General features: G+C 42.2%; 1 protein-coding gene across 1 annotated transcript in view; it reads left to right on the top strand.

The window, feature by feature from the left end:
• LOC122803834 overlaps positions 1 to 21557 on the top strand; it is a gene marked incomplete at its 5' end in the record, with an annotated part of 970101 nt that overhangs the window by 627145 nt on the left and 321399 nt on the right. The window lies entirely within an intron of this gene.

Genomic DNA, 21557 nt, shown 5'->3' with positions numbered 1-21557 from the left:
TTATCAAATGTTACCTTAAAATATGCATAGCATTTAGTACACTGTACAACATACTTGCGCTTCAGCAAATCATTAATGGCATACTCATTTAAGGAATCCATTTTCAGCTGCAAATGAATAAAGAATTCTGAAAGAAAGGGATAATCAAACTCAGTTAACACAGAATTCAGAAAGATTTTAAATTAACTTCTATGAGAAAAATCTCACCAACAATAATATTAGATTAAGTAGAATAAAGTTATTGCTCTGATATACTAGTTGTGAAAGTCACAGAAAAGCTACAACTCTGTTACATCACACATAAATGCTCACTTTCACTCACAGTCACACTTCTTTTTAATAATAGAATCAATAAATTGCAAACCAACACTCTGATAAATCTCCTTGTCTACAGGCTATCCCTTTCTTCCTACAAGCAGTGAAGAATAGTGGTAAAAAATAAAATGTAAATCAAAAGTTTATCTTACCAAGCAACTACACATCAGTCACAAACCAAACCAGGATTGTTACACAGAAAGTCCATAGCTATTAATATGATTGAATTATTGTTTATGTAGAGATTTTTTCAAACATTTTAGTGATAGGACATAGGTTTGATATGGGACAGTAGCTTTTTAGGACAGTGAGTAGTGAACATGTGGAAGAGGTGTATTGGCAGAGTATTTAAATGAACTGGAGACCAGACTAGTGGTTAGAGGGAGAGAGAGATATTAAAGACATGGTTGACTATGGTCTTGATTTCAGCTGTAAGCTTTAGAAAGGCTTGGATGCAGGTTACTGAAATTGGAGCCTTTAGAACTTGCTTTAAGTAAAAGTAATTTAGTTTCATTGGCTATAATGGCAAAAAAGTGGAAAGTAGCTGCATAGGAGGTTAAGGGGTAAAGTTGCAATTAAGAACTGGTGTTACTGCTACTGTTGGCTGTGTTGATTTTGAGAATATATTGGGAATTTATTAAAATGAGTCTAGGAGGAATTGTCTATAGTTTCCAGCCAAGCTAGTAAAGGAAAAAGTGCATTTGTTGATGGTTGAAGTTTAGTTAAAATCACCTTTAAGTTGTTTTATTTCTTTCCAGGATAATTTAAGCTTGGCAGAGTAAGTGACTTGATTTTGTCTTGAGTATAGTGCTTTAGCAGTGCTGGTTATTTTTCTGGCAAACTCCCTCAGGTGTAGAAAGGTGTCATGCAGTTGGTTGTATTGTGGACCTTTCTTCCAGTTATGCCAGGCAATATCTCTTTGTTTCATCTGATTTTGTGTCATTTGTTAGCCATGAGTGCAGTTTTGCTTTTACTGTCCACTTAGAGGAAAGAGAGTATTTTATATTTCTAATAGAAAGTTAATGAAGATTTCAAATGCTCTGAATGATTAGTCTGGTTATATCATATATCATTCAATTGTCTAAATATGTACTCATTTGTGCCTGCTAATGTTGTGGAAAAGGTCTTCCTGTTATAATTTGTGGAGGTGCCTTAAATGTCCTGAACCTCAGCTGGAGATGGCCAGGCAGTGATACTTGGACTGTTTGGTACTATCTCTATATTATAAGTATTTATGGCCTCTGTTGGTAATGAGATTTCAAATGCTGAGCTGTGGGAAGTAATTTTGTTTGGTCTAATAGGTTGTTTGACAAGTTTTTCATAGATAATACCGTATTTATTTGAATTTCATGGGGTCACTGGCATTCATTATTGAAGTCCACTGTGATAATACTGTTGCTAGGAGTGCATGTATTGAGTAGTTGGTTGCATTTTTTTGTCTGTAGAAAAGGGTGGCGGAATGTGTACAGCACTGATGTGTAAATGTTTATGCCTTCCTAGTAAGGTATGTGATGTTACTCAGTTGGGGTGTTTGTTATCAATGGGAATGGCTCTAAGCATGTTCAGTTATGTCTGTAGAGGGGGGGTTGTATCATAAGCATAGTAACCCCCTCCTGACCCATTATCAGGTCTGTGGCTAGTAACCTAGGTATAGTTATTGTATGTATCGACTGAGGGCCAGGAATTGTCTTTAGTCCAAATTTCAGTAACTGCTATGATATATGACTACTCGTTTAATAGCTTTCTAATGATGTCCATTTGTTGTTTACACTGTAAGCATTAATGGATACAGTGGATTAATGTGAATGCCTCCTGACAGAAGTAATTTTGAGAGTAGGTAGAAAAATCAGTTTAGGAAGTATTTGCCATCTTTCTTAAGGCTGAGTTTCATTGAAAGTGAATCAGTAATTGTAATACATTGTTTTCTGTTTATGTATAGACTATGTATTCTAAGTATATTACTGAGATGTTTACGGTACTGTGAGTGTGCATTGCTAGATTTGGATTAAAAGGTTTGACTGTGTGGTTGAGGAAGGTGTCTATTATTCAGACTGAGTAGTAGGATAGTGAAGGTGAGAGTGTTGTGGTAGAGTGAAACATATTACTTGATTACTGAAGGAATGGAAGATGTGTGTAAGAAAAGAGTAAAGAGAGTAGTGCTGCAAGTATTAAAGTAGGAAAAAGAGTAGATCAGTTGCCAGTAGCACCATTAGAGTAGTAACTTGTAAGAATTACAGAAGTCATAGTGGAGATTGTGAGACGAAGGGACTGAAAGGAAAGGTTGAAAGTAAGGGTGACAGTCTTATGTGCCACCTAGACTGTGAAGGTGGATGCAGATGTTCATGTTGTTTCACTGTTGCACTCATTACTCTTGGGTTATCCTGCTGGCAGGCTACCCTCAGTCGGCCAGAATGCCAAAGTCTAGGTCCGGCGTCAGTTGCTGTCGTCTGTTCCCTGACGTCAGTGCGCCAGGAGTATAAAAGATGCAGCCGACACCATTTTCTTCAGTCTTTCTTGCCGTGCAATGCCCGAAGCAAAAGTTGTTCGCAAGTGCCGGTCGGCCGACTCCTGAGATTTTCAAATATGAATTTCAGAACCAAGTCTTCATTAAAGGTAAGTACCCTGTTGGGGAAACTTTTTTCTTGCTCCAGACCGATGTCAGAAAAAGTTAACAATTGTATTTCTTGTGGGAAGCAAATACCTCATAAGGATTTTCACTCTTACTGTATTCCTTGCCTAGGCCCTGATCACAACGTTGCTAGCTGTCGGTTTTGTGCTAGATTTAACCAACGCACTATCAAGCGTCGTTTCGATTTTGCATTTCATTACTTTGGCCGAAGATTTAATTATATAATGCCATTGGAACAGCCGACAACCGGAGTTTACAAAAAACTCAAGGACAAGGATAGGCATCCGAGGTCCAAAATCGACGACGAAGCCTCTTCTAGGCCAGTCGCCGGTTCTCAGTGAGGTGCTTTCGCAGCCCCTGTCACCCACTACCTCAGAGCCACGGGCCGCTACCGACTCCCACGTGGAGCCGACTGGGCCTCTGGAAACTCAAGGTATTGGACACTCTGAAATCACTCCCTCAGATGGGTCCAGAGCCGCTGAGCAGGCATCGGCTTCTGAGGGTGTCTTCAGACCTACACAACTATATGTTAAGCCATCTTCAGCTTCAAAGACAAAGACTAAAGCAGCTCTAAAGACAAAGAAACAAGTACAGCATTCTCCTATTCAGACTTCCATGCCTAAAAAACAGATGCTCAAAGTGGCCGAAGACCTAATTACTTTGATCAGGGGCTCCCATCCCCCTCCTGATAAGAGGCCTAGGCAAGAGACAGAGTATGATTCTTCTGATCAGGTATCTATTTCCTCTGATTCCTCTTCTGAACAGGATTACTCCATGCTTCCCTATGAGGATTCTGATGCTGAAGAATCCCTTCCTTCAGCCTCTCCTCCTGAGGACTATTCTTTTGGGGAAACACTGCATACTATGAGGGAGCATTTCCACTGGGAGAGCCAAGATTATTCTGAATCTAAGAAAAGGCTCAGAGACTTTCTGCTTCTTCCTCAGCACAGACCCCTTGCTATTCCACCTGTTCTAGACATTGTAGATGATGTATTTTCAGAGTCCGGTCTGTCCCCTGACTCTTTACCCCCTGCACCTGCTAAGCCAGACAGATACTACAGGGTCCCGGAATCTCATAAATTCCTATATAAAAACCCCGCTGCTGACCCAGAAACTATATCTCAGGGTCCCAAGGGGGTTAAAGCTTCCACTGCAAAAAACCCTGTCCCCTCTGATAGGGATTCTAGGGCTCTAGACAGATGGGGGAAAAAGTTTACACTTCTGCCACCCTGACTGTTAGGGCTTTAAATTGTCAATTTCATATGCTTAAATATCAGCAATATTTAATGTCACTAATTAAACAGAAAATGTTGACAAATACTGAATGTTCAGAGAACAAGGAATTGCAGGATTTATTGCATGCAACTGAACAAGTGGGAAAGCATACTTTGCAATGTGGTTATGATTCACTGGAGGCCTCTTGCAGGAGGGCCGCTGTTACAGGTTCTGTTATTACAAGGCATGCTTGGTTAAAGGAACAGAATCTGCCTGATCATGTTAAAGCAACATTATTAGATGCACCATTACAGCATGATACTTTGTTTGGTACTAAAGCAGAAGAGGTGTTGAAAAAAATGGAGGATAAAGCAAAATCCATGCAGACAGTCAAGGATTTCTTACAGGTACAGCCACCCAGGTTTAGCAGGAACTGGCCTTCTAAAATTTGGTCATTTCCAGTCTCAGACAGACCACAGAGAGGCAGATACAGGCGTCCCAGAGGCAAATCTCAGCCCGAAGGCTCATATAGGCCTAAACAATGGGGTGCTCCTACCTCCAAAAGCAGAGAAGACAAATCACAACCTTACAGGAAACAGTCCTAGTGTCTTTCCTCTACCAGTTCCAAGCAGTTTTCTTTTGACAGCCCCCTTAGGGGGAAAACTAGCATTTTTTTCATCAAATTGGCAAATGGTTACCCAAGACAAATGGGTCCTGAATATAGTGTCCCAAGGCTACAGGTTCCATTTTCACACTCTACCAAGGTCAAAGGGCATGCCACACAATCAATGGGCAGAGGCACAAAAACAAATTACAGCCCTCATGGACATGAGGGCCATTCAACAAGTACCACAACAAGAGCAGGGGCAATGATTTTACTCTACACTTTTCCTAGTACCCAGGAAGGACAAATCCTGGAGACCAATTCTGGACCTGTCTATACTAAATACATTTCTGGAAGTTCCGAAATTCAAGATGTTGACTCTACAGCAGCTACTGCCCATGCTGGGCAAGAGGGCTTGGCTCGTAACTTTAGATCTAAAAGAGGCATACCTGCATGTCCCAATCAGACTATCTTGCAGAAGATATCTCAGATTCATAGCTGGCTCAATGCATTACCAATTCTCTGCACTGCCCTTTGGCTTATCTACTGCGCCCAGGGTCTTTACAAAATGCCTGGCACCAGTAATTGCGCTTTGCACACAAAAAGGAATTCAAATATATCCCTACTTGGACGACTGCCTAATTCAAGCAGAGAACAAAGACACTCTTCTAAAGCATCTGGCGTTTGTAAAAAGATTACTAATTGGCCTAGGGTACGCAGTAAACGAAAAGAAATCAAAACTAGTGCCCTCTCAAGAGATAATATTCCCGGGTGGAAGATTAAATACAACTGCCCAGATGGCTTATCTCAAGCTAGACAAGCAAAAACAACTGACTACTTACTTCAAGAAATTGGCAACAAAAACCCACTTATTTGCAAGGAAACTCCTGCAGGCCTTGGGTTTCATGGCATCCTGCATTCTACTAATTCCATATGCCAGACTGCATATGAGGAAACTACAATGGTATCTGAAAAGTGTTTGGACTCAGCATTGCCACAGCCTGGAGACAGTAATTGCACTCATTCCCTGCCTACAACAGGAGTTTCGATGGTGGGCTGAAGCCTGCCACCACAACAAGGGTCTGCCATTCAGTTTACCCACAGCCAGATGGACACTGACAACGGATGCATCAGATTATGCCTGGGGGGCCCATATGGCAGGAAATGTATTCAGAGCACATGGCCTGCAAACCAGATGCATCTTCACATCAATAAAAAGAGATGCTAGCTGTTCAAAATGCCCTGACAGCTTTCAAGGACCTGCTTCATCCAGGACAGTTACTGATAAAGACAGACAACACTATGGTCATGTAGTACATAAACAAGCAGGGAGGTACACATTCCTACCCCCTCTGCAGACAAGCAATGACCTTATGGGACACAGCATTGGCTTTTCAAGTTCACCTGCAAGCACAGTTCCTGCCAGGAAAAACAAATACTCTGGCAGACGAACTAAGCAGAAACCTCATGGATCCCCACGAATGGAAACTGGATCCACAAGTCTTCAGCATGATAATAAGGAAATGGGGATGCCCAGACATATATCTATTTGCCTTCCCTCACAACTGTCAATTGCAGAGATGTTGCACAAGGATTTACCACAAGCAAGCATGGAAAGTGGACGCCCTATCATTCAGCTGGAAAAATCTAACAGTACATGCTTTTCCCCCACTACCTCTCCCTTCCCAGAGTACTCCTAAAGGTCAGACAAGAGAAGCCAAAAATGATTCTGATTGCACCAGACTGGCCACGCCAGCACTGGTACCCAATCCTAAAGAGCTTGTCTCAAGGTCCAGCATGGATATTGCCTCAAACTTCTCTCTTGCTGACCCAACAAAACAATCAGATCCTGCACAGCCAACTCAGAACCTTAAATCTGGCAGCATGGCGGATAATGTAGCCATTCAGAACACTCCTCTTTCAAAAGCTGTTATGGATGTTATCTTGGAGGCCAGGAGGCCCAGTACCAGAAAATCTTATGCAGAAAAATGGAAGAAATTCTGTGCTTGGAACCAGGAACAAGGCATTGACACGTCTGTACCAAATATTCCTCAGATTTTACAATACCTAACTGAGATGCTGAACAAAGGCCTTTCTTTCTCATCAATTAAGATTCATGCCACTGCCATTTCTGCACATTGCAATACGGAAACACCTATCTTTTCTCATCCTTTAATAAGGCAGTACCTCAGAGGGGCCAAAAACATTAGGTCTCCAAGGAGAGCACCAATTCCGGCCTGGGACCTCAATTATGTTTTGGAAAAACTCACACTGCCTCCTTTTGAGCCAGCGTCAACAGCAGATATAAAATTCTTATCCTGGAAAACAGCTCTGCTCCTAGCCATAACCTCTGCAAGGCGAGTCTCAGAGTTACAAGCACTCATCATTGTGGAACCTTTCATCATTTTTCATCCAGACAGGGTTTTTCTGAGGACAAACCCTACATTTATGCCTAAGGTGGTATCCAGTGTGGCCCTCAACCAAACCATTCACTTGCCTACCTTTTACCCAAATCCACAGAACAAGGGTGATTAAATTCTGCATTCTTTGGACATACACAGGCAGTTGCGCTTCTACTTGGACAGAACTAAAGCTTTTAGAAAGACTGAGCAACTTTTAGTGTCATATGCTGCAGGATCACAAAGAAAAGCTATGGATAGGCCATTGCATCCGCTTCTGCTATTTTCAACATGGCAAATCAGTACCTAAGGGCATTAGGCCTCATTCTGCCAGAGCAGCAGCCACTTCAGCAGCCTTCCTCAGAGGAGTACCAACCAAAGAAATCTTAGAGGCTGCAACTTGGAGTTCAGTGCACACCTTTACAAAGCACTATCACTTGCCTCTCTACTCTAAGTCCAGAGCAGGCTTCGCCACTGCAGTTCTGCAGGGCCTCATAGCCTCTCCTAATCCTATTTAGCCTAGCCACCCATCCTCAGCTTTGGGATTCTACTCAAGAGTAATGACTGCAACAGTGAAACACGATGAACATAGTACAGTTGTGTACCTACCATAAATGTAGATGTTTGAGTGTATTCACTGTTGCAGTCCAGGTTACCCACCCACCATCCCCCTTCTCTTTGCTGGGACTTATCTGCACTTCTCTATCCTATACAACCTTTTTGGTGTATTTGCCTGTAGATGAAGGAAATGTTATTTTTGTGCATGCATTTCTTATTGGTATATTTTTCAGCCTACCTATTTGGGGCACCTGACATCTGGGGCAAGAAAAACTGAAGAAAATGGCGTTGGCTGCATCTTTTATACCCCTGGTGCAATGACGTCAGGGAAGAGGCGACAGCAACTGACGCCGGACCTAGACTTTGGAATTCTGGCTGACTGAGGGTAGCCTGCCAGCAGGATAACACAAGAGTAATGACTGCAACAGTGAATACACTCAAACATCTACATTTATGGTAGGTACACAGCTGTAATTTAGGCTGTCTCCTCCATAATATCATCATCTGCCACTTGGGCTCAAATCTAAGTGTAACAGTGAGCCTCTCTTTCATCTAGTTCAGGAAATGTTATGTTGGGTGAGCAAAGAATAGCTCATTAAGAGGTGGTTAGATGTATTTTTTACAGTTTCATAGTGGACAGGTAGAGCCTTTTTGATAAACAACCTGGGGACAGTAGTCCACAGATATAGACAAGCCCATTACATGCAAATATATTGTATGCAACATGTGATAGGGAAACACAGACCAATATATAGACATTAATTGCAGACAATACGTATTTATTTATTTACATTTCTTTACTGGGGTGGTGCACTGATCAATATTGTCCAATTTTAGGCTCAGCCCAGGTGAAATACAGAACATTTCACAAACAAAAAAAATACAGAAATGTAAACAACAACAGAGTAGTTCAGACTAATTACATAGAAAAATGTATACACACATTCTAGTGAACAAGCACACTGCACTGTACAATCAAACAGAGTGCAATGCACAAAATATACATTAGTTTTGATAAGCATTTACAGCATCCATAATACAGTAAGATAGTTTAAGGTTATTACATATATATTTGTATAGTGAGTTAAACAGTGAAAATATTTACAGTGTACAGTGGCAGCTGCATATAATTCTATAGCTAGATCACTATAGTAAGGGTGAATAAAAATAGATGATGGGAGGGTTTGTGTGGTTTATTTCAGGGGGAGGAAGTATGAGCAGTCAGATACTCTGAACTGTGCATACATAACTAGTTGGAGCATGTTATCTGTCAGTAGGGGAATGGTTGGTTATGTATCAGTTAAAATGACATGGACTGTGGGTGGTAAGCTTAGTGAAGCCTTACTTAGAGTGGCTTCCACCCCTTGCTTGTCCATTTCCTGAGAAAAACAACAGCCAGAAGGTTTAACCGAATCCTACAAGGCAGACAATGCTGCAGCTGCAGTCCTGAAAAGAATAGGGAATTGATAGAGAAAGATCCAGTATGAGACAGAATTTTACGTGAGGTACGGAAGGAGGAAGCTTAGTAGGATTTAAAATGTAAAATAGGAGGTAAGAGTGACTTTTGAGAGCTGCAAAAGCTTGTAAGGATAGAGACCGTAAAGTTTTAGGTAGGATCCTTGTGATCACTGCCTGTTAAAATAAATAAAATAAGTGTTCTCAGTACAGGCTGCAGTACAGCTTGAATTATGCAGTGGAAAAGCAACATCATTTTTATTTAATTTATGATCTTAACTTATCTGAATTAATTTTAGGGATGTTCATCGTGTTACCCTGCTGCAGTCATCACACTTGGGTTATCGTGTTGGCAGGCGGTCCCACAGTCGGCCGGAATTCCAAAGTCTTGGTCCGGCGTCGGTTGCTGTCGCCTCTTCCCTGACGTCAGTGCGCCAGGGGTATATATATTGCAACCAACGCCATTTTCTTCAGTCTTTCTTGCCGCGCGGTGCCCGAAGCAGAAGCAGTTCGCAAGTGCCGGTCGGCCGACTCCTGAGATTTTCGAATTTGAATTTCAGACTGAAGTCTTCTATAAAGCTAAGTACCCCATTGGGGAAACTTTTCTTGCCTCAGACCAACGTCAGAAAAAGTTAACAATTGTATTTCTTGTGGGAAGCAAATACCTCATAAGGATTTTCATTCTTATTGTATACCTTGCTTAGGCCCAGACCACGACGTCACTACTTGTCGGTTTTGTGCTAGGTTTAATAAGCGTACTATTAAAAGACGCTTTGATTTCGCACGACACTACTTCGGTAGGAAATTTAACTACACCATGCCGTCGGAGCAACCGACTACCGGCGTGCACAAAAAACACAGGGATAGGGACAGACAGCCCAGGCCTAAGCCCAATTCCGAGGCCTCAGCCAATCCGGTCTCCAGTTCCCCAGTCCTCAGTGAGGCTCCGACACAGCCCCTGACTACCGCAGATCTGGAACCTGAGACCGCTACGGAAATTTTGACGGAATGTACCAGGCCGACGCAGCCTTTTACTTCAGGCCCTTCCGACGACTTTGCTACAAAAGATGTCGGTGCTACAGAAACGCCATCGGTTTCTGAAGGTATTTTCAGACCAACGAGACTCACCATTAAAACGTTTTCTAAGTCGAAGACTCCTTCTAAATCTAAAAGGACTGCACTTCAGTCTCCTGTTCAAGGCCCCATGCCTAAGAAACAGATGTTCAAAATGGCTGAAGATTTGATTTCTTTAATCAGGGGTTCCCAGCCCCCTCCTGACAAAAGGCCTAGACAAGAGAAAGATTATGCATCCTCTGAGAAAATGTCCATTTCTTCAGACTCCTTTGAGAACCAAGACTACTACTCCTCTCCTTATGAAGATTCTGATGCTGAGGACTCTATTCCATCAGCTTCTCCTCCTGAAGACTACTCCTTTGGGGAAACCTTGCACACTGTGAGGGAACATTTTCACTGGGAAGGTCAGGACTACTCTGCTTCAAAGAAAAGGCTCAGAGAGTTTCTTTTACTCCCCCAAAACAGACCACTTGCCATCCCACCAGTTTTGGACATTGCGGATGATGTCTGTTTAGAATCCAGTTTCAACCCAGACTCTCTACCTCCTGCTCCGGCTAAGCCTGACAGATACTATAGAGTGCCTGATTCCCACAAATTTCTTTACAAAAGCCCTGTAGCTGACCCAGAGACTATCTCACAGGGTCCCAAGGGGACTAAGGCTTCTATGGCTAAAAACCCAGTACCTTCTGAGAGGGATTCCAGAGCACTAGACAGGTGGGGGAAAAAGGTTTACACCTCAGCCACACTAGCTATGAGGGCACTGAATTGTCAATATAACATGCTTAAGTATCAGAAATTTCTAATCTCTCAGTTAAAGCAAAGAATAACCTCTCTCCCTCAACAATCTGAATTGAAAGAAGTACAGGATCTGTTGCACGCCACTGAGCAGGTGGGCAAACATACCTTACAATGTGGGTTTGATTCTTTGGAGGCCTCCTGCAGAGCAGCTGTCACTGGGTCTGTTGTATGTACATGCTTGGTTAAAGGAACAAACTCTGCCTGATCATGTTAAAGCAAAACTACTAGATGCTCCCTTACAGCAGGATGTTCTTTTTGGAGTTAAAGCAGAAGAAGTTTTAAAGAAAATGGAAGATAAGGCAAAAATCTATGCAGACAGTCAAAGATTTCCTACAAGCACAACCCCCTCGCTTCAGCAGAAACTGACCAACAAAAAATTGGTCCTTTCCAGCCACTGACAGATCACAGAGGGGTAAATACAGACGCCCAAGGGGCAGAGGACAACCCCAAGCCCAGTATAAACCTCGCCAATGGGGCTCTACAACACAGAAGGGAGGAGAAGACAGGTCTCAAACCACCAGAAGGCAAACTCAATGACTTGCACCTCATCTGGCCAAGCAATACTCTCTTGGCAGCCCCCTTGGGGGGAAAACGTGCACTTTTTGCAGACAACTGGCACATTGTCACAAAGGACAAATGGGTCCTAGACATAATTTTATGAGGATACAGATTCCACTTTCACACCTTGCCAATGAAAAGAGGAATGCCAAACCTGCCACTAAATCAATGGGCAGAGGCACAAAAGCAAATGACAACTCTTTTGGACATGAGAGCCATTCAGCTGGTACCTACTCAAGAGCAAGGACAAGGATTTTATTCAAGACTCTTTCTAGTGCCCAGAAAGGACAATGCCTGGAGACCAATTCTGGACCTTTCAATTCTAAACACTTACTTACAAGTACCCAAATTCAAGATGCTAACACTACAGCAGCTACTTCCCATGTTGGGCAAGGAAGCATGGCTAGTAATGTTGGACCTCAAGGAGGCATACCTGCATGTCCCTATCAGACAAAGTTGCAGAAGATACCTCCGTTTCATTGCAGGTTCAACCCATTACCAATTCTTTGCACTGCCCTTTGGCTTATCTACTGCGCCCAGAGTTTTCACAAAATGTCTGGCACCAGTAATTGCATACTGCAGACAAAGAGGAATTCAAATATATCCATACCTGGACGACTGCCTCATCCAAGCAGAAAGCAAAGACATTCTCTTACATCATCTGGCCTTTGTAAAGCATTTACTAAACTGCCTGGGGTACACAGTAAATGAAAAGAAGTCAAAACTAGTACCCTCACAAAAAATGACATTCCTGGGTGCCAGCTTGAATACAACAGCCCAGAAGGCTTATTTTACGCCAGACAAGCAACTACAACTACTCAATATTTCAAGACAATGGCAACAAAGACCCAATTAACTGGAAGAAAAATTCTGCAGGCTTTGGGCTTCATGGCATCTTGCATACTAATAATACTATTTGCAAAGCTGCATATGAGGAAATTACAGTGGTACCTAAAAAGCGTATGGTCTCAACACAGCCACAGCTTGGACACAATGATATCTCTCATTCCCTGCCTACAACAGGAATTTCTATGGTGGTCACAGGCATGTCACCTCAACAAGGGTCAGCCTTTCACCTTGCCCCCAGCCAGGCAAGCTATCACAACAGATGCTTCAGACTACGTCTGGGGGACACACATGGCAGGACAATGCATTCAAGGCCTATGGACTGCAGATCAAAGAAATCTGCACATAAATCAAAAAGAGATGCTAGCTGTACAGAAAGCTCTGACAGCCTTCAAGGATCTATTACATCCAGGACAACTTGCAATAAAGACGGACAACACCACAGTAATGTGGTACATAAACAAACAAGGGGGTACACATTCTTACCCTCTATGCAGGCAAGCAATGACCTTATGGAACACAGCTCTGGCCTACCACGTCCAGTTACAAGCTCAATTCCTGCCAGGACAGAAGAACACATTGGCAGACGACCTCAGCAGAAACATCAAGGATCCCCACGAGTGGAAACTAGATCCACAAATATTTGCAATGATAACTCAAAAATGGGGCCTTCCAGACATAGACCTGTTTGCCAGTCCTCAAAACTATCAACTGACAAAGTTTTGTACAAGGACATTTCACCATCAAGCTTGGAAAGTGGACTCTCTCTCTCTCTCTCTCAGTTGGAAAAACCTGACAAGTATATGCCTTCCCTCCATTGCCTCTCCTCACAAAGATTCTTTTGAAAGTCAAAAAGGAGAGACCACAACTGATTCTCATAGCCCCAGACTGGCCACGCCAGCAGTGGTATCCGCTATTGAAAAATATGGCCCACAGCCCACCATGGATTTTGCCTCAAATCCCCCATTTGCTCACACAACAAAACAACCAGATTCTTTACAACCAGTCAAAAATTTAAATCTGGCTGCATGGCAAATATTCTAAACATCCAACCAGCACCTCTTTTACAAGCAGTTCTGGATGTTATTCTGGAAGCCAGGAGGCCAAGCACCAGGAAGGCTTATTCGGACAAATGGAAAAGGTTTTGTGCCTGGAACCAAGCTAAAGGCCAAGACACAATTCAGCCTCACATGCCCCACAGTCTACAGTATTTAGCTGAGATGTTGCACAAAGGACTTTCCTTTTCCTCAATTAAAATCCATGCTTCAGCTATTTCAGCTCACTACAACTCGGATCCACCTTTATTTTCACATCCTCTTCTAAGGCAGTTCCTCAGAGGGGCAAAAAACATTAGACCACCCAGGAGAGCTCCTACACCAACATGGGACCTCAATTTTGTTCTGGAAAAACTAACACTACCTCCCTTTGAACCAGCTTTCTCTGCAGATCTGCAGTTCCTATCATGGAAGACTGCCCTGCTCCTAGCAATAACTTCAGCTAGAAGAGTCTCAGAGCTACAGGCACTAATGGCAGTGGAACCTTTCCTCATTTTTCATCAAGACAGAGTTTCTCTACGAACTAATCCTTCCTTTATGCCTAAGGTGGTTTCCAGTGTAGCTTTAAATCAAACCATCCACTTACCCACCTTCTTCCCCAATCCGCAGAACAAAGGTGAGAGACTCCTGCATTCCTTGGACATTCACAGGCAGCTCCGTTACTATTTGGACAAAACTAAGGCTTTCAGAAAATCTGACCAGCTGTTTGTATCCTATGCTACAGCTTCTCAAGGGAAGGCTATATCAAAGCAAACCATTTCTAAATGGATAGGTCATTGCATACGTGTCAGAAGAAAAAATTCAAGTGAGTCACATCTGCCTCGGGTGATGAAAATTTCCGTTATTAACTGCTAACCAGATTACAGCAGCATGTTGGCCAAGATAATCTCAATCTGATCAGCTTGGTTACTGACATCAACATTTATACTTTCCTGTTACTAACCAAAATAGCTTTTGTTACATTTCTAACAGTTGACAATTGGCTATGAAAAACATCTAGGATCACAATTTACCTCAGAAAAGAATGTTTTACCTCAAAACCACAGCTAGTGTAGAATGTTTACCTCAAAACCACAGTTAGTGTAGAACGTTTACCTCAAAACCACAGTGGTAGCTGGAATTTTCCAGAGCCTTCCTCAGTAAATTAACTCTTATTCAGAAGTATAGAAAACAGGTGTTATTCAAGTTCATAAGCAAACTACATCTATCATAGATAAAGCCCATCTTTAATAAACATGGTTCAATGACCTTTTCTTACCAACACTTCACCATTCATTTTGCTAGATGGGAGAAAGAGACAAATAATAGTATGTTTTAAAACTTTTTCTCTTAACATTTCCCCCCTCAAAACACTTTTATTTGTCTTTTTATTTCAGCAATATATGGTAAAAACTTAAGCTTTTCTTTGCATACTTTACCTTATTTGCAAGACAAACTTCTAAACTTCAAAACATTTGCAAAAGTCACATTTCAATGTATTCACTTTCACCAGTCTGTTGCAACTGCTGGTACATCGTCTTCGTAACAGCAGTATCAACCAGTCTTTGTAGAAGACCTCTGATACAGGGTATACAACAGCAACCACATACCACCACGATAGCCACAGCGACTCCGGACACCAGGAAACTGCTGATGAGATGACTCCGTTTTCCAAACCATGCTCGTAGAAAGTCTGTAAAGGGATTACTTACCTCAGAGTTCTCTGCCAATTCTTCGGATAACATCTCCAAACCTTTCAAAGCTCGAGTGATGCTCCCATCAGGGGCAGTGTTATTCAGAATATATGTACAACAGAAAGTCCCAAACATTCTGCAAACTCCTCTTTTTTGGCCAGGAGCATATCCAACGCAATTCGATTCTGCCATGCCACCTGCGGTGGCCTCCAGTTGTTCAGCAATACCTTTTAATGCATCTTTGGTATAGTTCACAAAACGCTGCTGGTTATAGTAAATGTAGTTGATCCAGTCCACATTCTTATTGGGTTGAATCCAGACAAAGATGGATGCAAAACCAGCCGTTATTTGGTTTATTGCTTTGTATTCATCAGGCACGCCTCTTGGTACGCCAATGCTATCGATGTAGACACTGCTATCGAAGGATTGCTTCGGTGCCTCTCTTTTTCTCTTATTCAACCACCTCGGCTTTATTTCAGGTTCTCTTACGAAATTGCTTGCTGGAACTGGGAAAATGTAGAATGGCAGAATTAACTTTGCAAGTGCACAAGTTCCCTTCCAGTGAATCGTAAGCCTTGATCTGAGTTTGTTGTCTCCACATAACCACCAAACGTCTGCTAAACTATGAGTTTGGTTCTCCAGAAATGGATTTTCATTGCCATTCACAGTAACATTGCAATAATTCTGTCCCATATTGCCATAATTCTTTCCTGTGCCATCTCTGGAAATGCACATATACGAACCTGGATAAGAAATCGCTGCAGGTGGTTTCTCAACTTTGCTTGTGATGGGAAAACGCTGGATTTCATCTTTGCATTTATCTTCAGTTTTGTTGAAGAATAACTTTAACAGACACGTTAGGTTACCTTCATCTTGCATCAATGGGACTGTCGCTAGTTGCTGTTTACCTTCAGCACAAGAAACACAGTTCTCACGATGTGCCTCTCGGGTACTATATCTAACCCAAGATAACCATTCATTATGGTGTACGAATCCCGTCTCGAGTAACAATTGTTCTTCTGTGAAGGTAAAATCTGCTTTACTTGTAGCATTTTTAAGGCTTTGCACTTTAAGTTGGAAAGTCCCCAAAGGATCAGTTCCAATTGGAAGAGACACTCCGATTCCATAAACTCCTGAATCACTTTCTTGTGGTGACACGATGGTTATAGTAATTACTTCAGTACCTTGGAAATGCGCAATTTTTATTCTTTGTTGCCTGCTCTTATCTTTCTCCGGTATCACTGCACCACTTTTTTCCCATCCGTTCACATTTGTTGACCACCAAACATTTGACCAGGACGCACAGTCTCTATTGCACAAGTATTTTGCAAGAGTCGGGAAATCATTTCTGTTCCATTTAGCACAATCCAAAATTCCTTCACAAAGTTTTACCTTGAACATAGTAGTAACACCTGTTTGCGCTTGCAGCACCACCATTCCTTTTTCTCTCACAACAGTTCCTTCTCGTATGGACATATTTACTTTTGCCACCAAAATCATCATCACGTAATAGTTCAAGTACCAGTTGAACATGGCCATCCTTCCTCTGTAGTCAGACTTTGCGTTCAGGGGTCCGATGGAGTCTGACCAACATCAATGGTAGAAGGAAAAATCTTAAGTTTTTTTACAGTGGGTGATATGAATCCACAAAGTCCTCTCTGCGATCTTTACAGCCGTAGGTGTTGAGATAAGTACTTGATATGGGCCTTCCCACCTGGAGGATGACCAGTTCTTTCTCTTCACAATTCGGATCCACACCCAGTCCCCGGGTGCCATGCTTAACAAGGTTTCACTTCTGGAATTTGCAAAGGAGTCATTGGTTACAAGAGACTTGACATTTAGCAGCTTCTTCATATAATCTGCCAGATCCTCACTGGCAACAATCCTTGCCACTGCGGGACGTAATATGGTCTCCCAAACAAAAGTTCAAATGGTGTACGTCCTTTGTAGGAGGGTGAGATTCACATGTACAGGAGTGCCAATGGAAGGCACGCAGTCCAGGATCTATGCGTTTCTGCCATCAGCTTGCGGTGTTTACTCTTCAGGACACCATTGTGTCTCTCCACCAGTCCAGCTGACTGCGGATGGTAGGCACAATGGTACTTGAGATCAATTTGAAACACTTGACCCAACTTCTGCACAATATGGTTTACAAAATGAGACCCATTATCACTATAAATGCGCCTTGGAAGGTCAAATCGGGGAATTATTTCTGTTGTCAAAAGCTTTGCTACTGTGTGTGCATCAGGATGCTTTACTGGAAAAGCTTCTACCCACTTAGAAAAAGCATCAATTATGACTAGACAAAACCTTTTTCCCTCTGAGGGTGTCAACTCAATAAAGTCCATACAGAGTGTGTGGAATGGATATGGAGGGGTAGGGAATGCCTGCTGAGATTTTTTAACTCCCCCCGAGCATGATACTTTGCACATAATAAACAAGATAAACAGAATTGCTTTGCATAAGTTGAAAATCCTTTACACCAAAACACCTTAGACACTATTTGAACCATTGTCTGTACTCCTACATGGGCAGGTCCATGGCTAACCAATGCAGCATGCCTAAAAAGGTTTGAGGGTAATACCATTTTGCCATCTGATGCCCTATACAACCCATCCTGTTGAGTGATACCATATTTCACCCAACGACATTTTTCCTTCTGTGTTGTCAATGTTTGCATTACTTTTAGTGTCTCTAAGTCTAAGAGGTGTCCGGGCTCTAAATCATTGTCATGTAAAAGCAAATCATTTTCTTGAGCTGCCTTTTTTGCAGCCATATCAGCAAGGGCATTTCCCCTAGAGACAGGATCTTTTCTATTGGTATGTGCGGAACATTTACATATCGCTATCTGGAGTGGTAATTGCACTGCATCTAACAACTGTAAAATTAAATCTCTGTGATTTATTGGTTTGCCTGTCGCAGTAACCATTCCTCTATTCTTCCATTGTTGGGCGAAAACATGCACAGTGGAGAAAGAATACTGACTATCTGTATAAATTGTCACTTTTTTACCCTCCCCTAAGGTACAAGCTCGAGTCAAAGCCACTAACTCAGCTGCTTGGGCAGAATAAATGTTTGACCATCCTTTTGCTTCCAAAACTTCAGTTTCTGTGGTGACTGCATACCCTACTAGTGTTTTTCCTACAGTGTCCTTCTTTGCTGATCCGTCTACAAACAAAACAAGATCAGAATCTACCAACGGAATATCCGTTAAATCTGGTCGGGGAAGTACTTTGTCATGAATGCTCTCTAAACAAACGTGTGGAGTACCTTCTTCTGGAGTCGGCAAAAGTGTCGCCGGGTTAAGAGTAGTACATCTTTCTACGGTCATATGTGGCTGTGTCAGCAGCACTGTCATACATGACAAATGTCGACTAGGAGATAAAAAGGTTATCTTATCTTGCAAAAGTATGGTAACTACTGAATGTGGAACTCGCAATTTTAATGGGTGAAACAAAACTAATGATGCTGAGGCTTGCACTGCCATGGCGGCTGCCACTACAGCTTGAACACAATACGGCAATGCCCTTGCAACAGGATCTAATCTGGAGGAATAAAAAGCTATCGGTCTCTGTTTATCCCCATGTACTTGTACCAGAACTGAAGTCATATATCCTCCCTTACAATCAACCATTTGTACAAACTGCTTAGAATAGTTCGGAAAACCCAAAACAGAGGATCCTGCTATCAATTGCTTAATTCTATTAAATGCTTGTATTGCCTTATCTGTCCACTGTATATTACTTTTAGCTGACATGGGAGTGTCATAGATCAAGTGCGGTCAATGGCCCTACTTCTTCAGCAAAATTAGGAATCCAGCTTCTACAAAAATTAGTCACACCTAAAAACAACATCATCTCCCGCTTAGTCGTAGGCATAGGTGCTTCAAGAATTGCTTGTTTTCTTTTATTTTCCAATTGTCTACCTTCCTGCGAGATTAAATAACCCAAGTACTTTACTTGTGCTTTCCACAATTGTAACTTCTCTTTATTTACTTTATGTCCTTGCTCAGCTAAAAAAACTAAGAAGGGCTAGGGTATCCTTTTTACAACTTTCCTGCGTGGGGGAGGCCAATAAAATATCATCTACATACAACAGAACCTGGCTTCCCTCTGGGGGAACAAACTGAGCTAAATTCGCAGCCATTTCTTGTGCGAATATTGTCGGACTCTCACAATAACCCTGTGGCAATCTGGCGTATGTGTATCTTTTACCTTGGAAAGTGAATGCAAACCAAAATCTACTCTGCTTGTGTAGTGGTATGGAAAAAAAGGCATTGCTTATATCTATGACAGGAAAATATCTGTGCTGAGGTAGTAAATAATTAAGTAATGTATAGGGGTCAGGGACCACCTGTGCTCTTGGGATCACGGCTGAATTAACTGCTTGTAAATCCTGAACCAACCTCCATGACCCATCCGGTTTCTTTACAGGAAACAACGGAGTATTGCAGGGTGAATCTGGGCATTCAACAAGAATTCCTACCTGTTTTAGCTGTTCAATAACTGGTTTTATTCCTTCCCCTGCTTGCTTACTTAGTGGATATTGGTGCTTATGAGGTCTAAAACCTGACTTTGCAGTTATACAAACTTCACCTGCTGTTTTCATTAATCCTACATCTCCTTTACCTTTTGACCACAAATCTACAGGCAAGGCACTTAACGCACTATCTTCCTCTTGAGTTAGGAGGATTTGTCATGCCATTTCTGTTTTGTCATCCCTGAGGTGCACACTTGGTCGTGCCCAAGTCACCCAATTTAATCTTTGTACCTGGATCTGTTGATCTTTCAACTGACTTTCAGACATTGTGTTCCAAATCGTTACCTTTTTCGCCAAATCTACCCAATGTGTCTCCATTGCTTTAGTAACTGAAACATGCGGTCTCTAACTTGAGCGATATAAAGAACTCATTTCCTTAGTCAAAGTACAGGTTACTACTGTATTACCTTGCGTATCCCAAAACATATCATTCAAAATTATCCTTGCACACTTGTGCTTAAAGAATTCTTTTTCAAATTCTTTATCCGGACCAAGGGCCTTATGGAACATTGTACAATGTAAGTGCACCGCAACCTGCGGTGACCCACTCCTAGATTTACTTAGAGCTAGATTGATCAACTCTGTATCAACCCTCCCTGGGCCGTCTGAAATCAAGTATCCGGACCAGGGGCCTTATAGAACATAGTCCAATGTAAGTGCGCTGCAACCTGCGGTGACCCGCTCCTAGATTCACTTAGAGCTAGATTGATCAACTCTGTATCAGCCCTCCCCGGGCTGTCTGAAATCAAGTCTAGGCAATACCAGTAAAACAAGTCTTGTACTCCCTGTACTACTAAGCCATCCGCTAACCTTTTTGCCTCAATACCTTTAGGTGTGGGAATTGCCGCTTTTCCAAACACATGCATCAAATCTCTTCCTAGCAAATTAACTGGACAAACTTTTGATATAATTACCCTACACCTAACAGTTTGGTTTGTTTGCGGATCTGTGAACAGTAGAGGATGAGAAAGTGGTTCCTTATAGATTTTCCCGTTTGCCGCTTTTACAAGGACAAACTCATCTGTTTCGCAGTTTGGAGGCAGAACTGCTGGACCCAAAAGTGTACGCGATGCACCTGAATCACATAAAAACTCCACTTTTTGTCCCTCAACCAAAAACTCTATCTTGGGTTTCTGATCTAGATGCATAGCAATACCCAAATTTGCCAGGTTTATGACTTCACAGTCACAATCCCGCCCTTCCATTAGAGTGTTTCTGACATTCATCGTAGAGAGTGTCTGCCTCTTCACTATCCCCATAATGAAGATGGCGCCTTTCTTTACTATCATATAGTCATGCGGAGCCCTTGTCCGTAAGCTGTGGGGGATGTTGCCACTCTTCATAGTCAGCAGCGAAGTGCCCACGTCAACCGCATTTAAAACATTCTTCACGTTTTAACCTTTCCCTATAGGCTGAATGTCCGCCTGGTTCATTTAATGTGTCCCATTGCAGGCCCCCATGTTTTTTTACGCCACCACGGCACCCTTGCCCCCTTTGGTCCTGTACTAAGAATATACCACCATCATCCCCTACTGCCAACACTTGTACTTTCTTTTTCTTTTTTAGATTAAAATGTCGCTCAGCATGTCATGCATATTCAAACAAAGGTTGCAGTTTACATGTTCTGTGATCTACCATGTGCTTAGTTATAAAACTACTTATCGGAACCCTACAACCCTTAAGAAAAGCATTTTTCAATTGCTGTTCATACGGACTATCATTAGTCTGATCCTGCGGAATCATCATTCCACAATGGTTATTGAACACTTCTGTCAGTCTTACAATATAATGATCCACAGATTCATCATCATTTTGGATGCACTGATTTATTATTGTCCA

Source organism: Protopterus annectens, chromosome 6.part0 (genome assembly GCF_019279795.1).
Source record: "Protopterus annectens isolate FY-2018-M chromosome 6.part0, PAN1.0, whole genome shotgun sequence".
Taxonomy (NCBI): domain Eukaryota; kingdom Metazoa; phylum Chordata; order Ceratodontiformes; family Protopteridae; genus Protopterus; species Protopterus annectens.
This window is presented reverse-complemented; position numbering and strand designations above follow the sequence as displayed.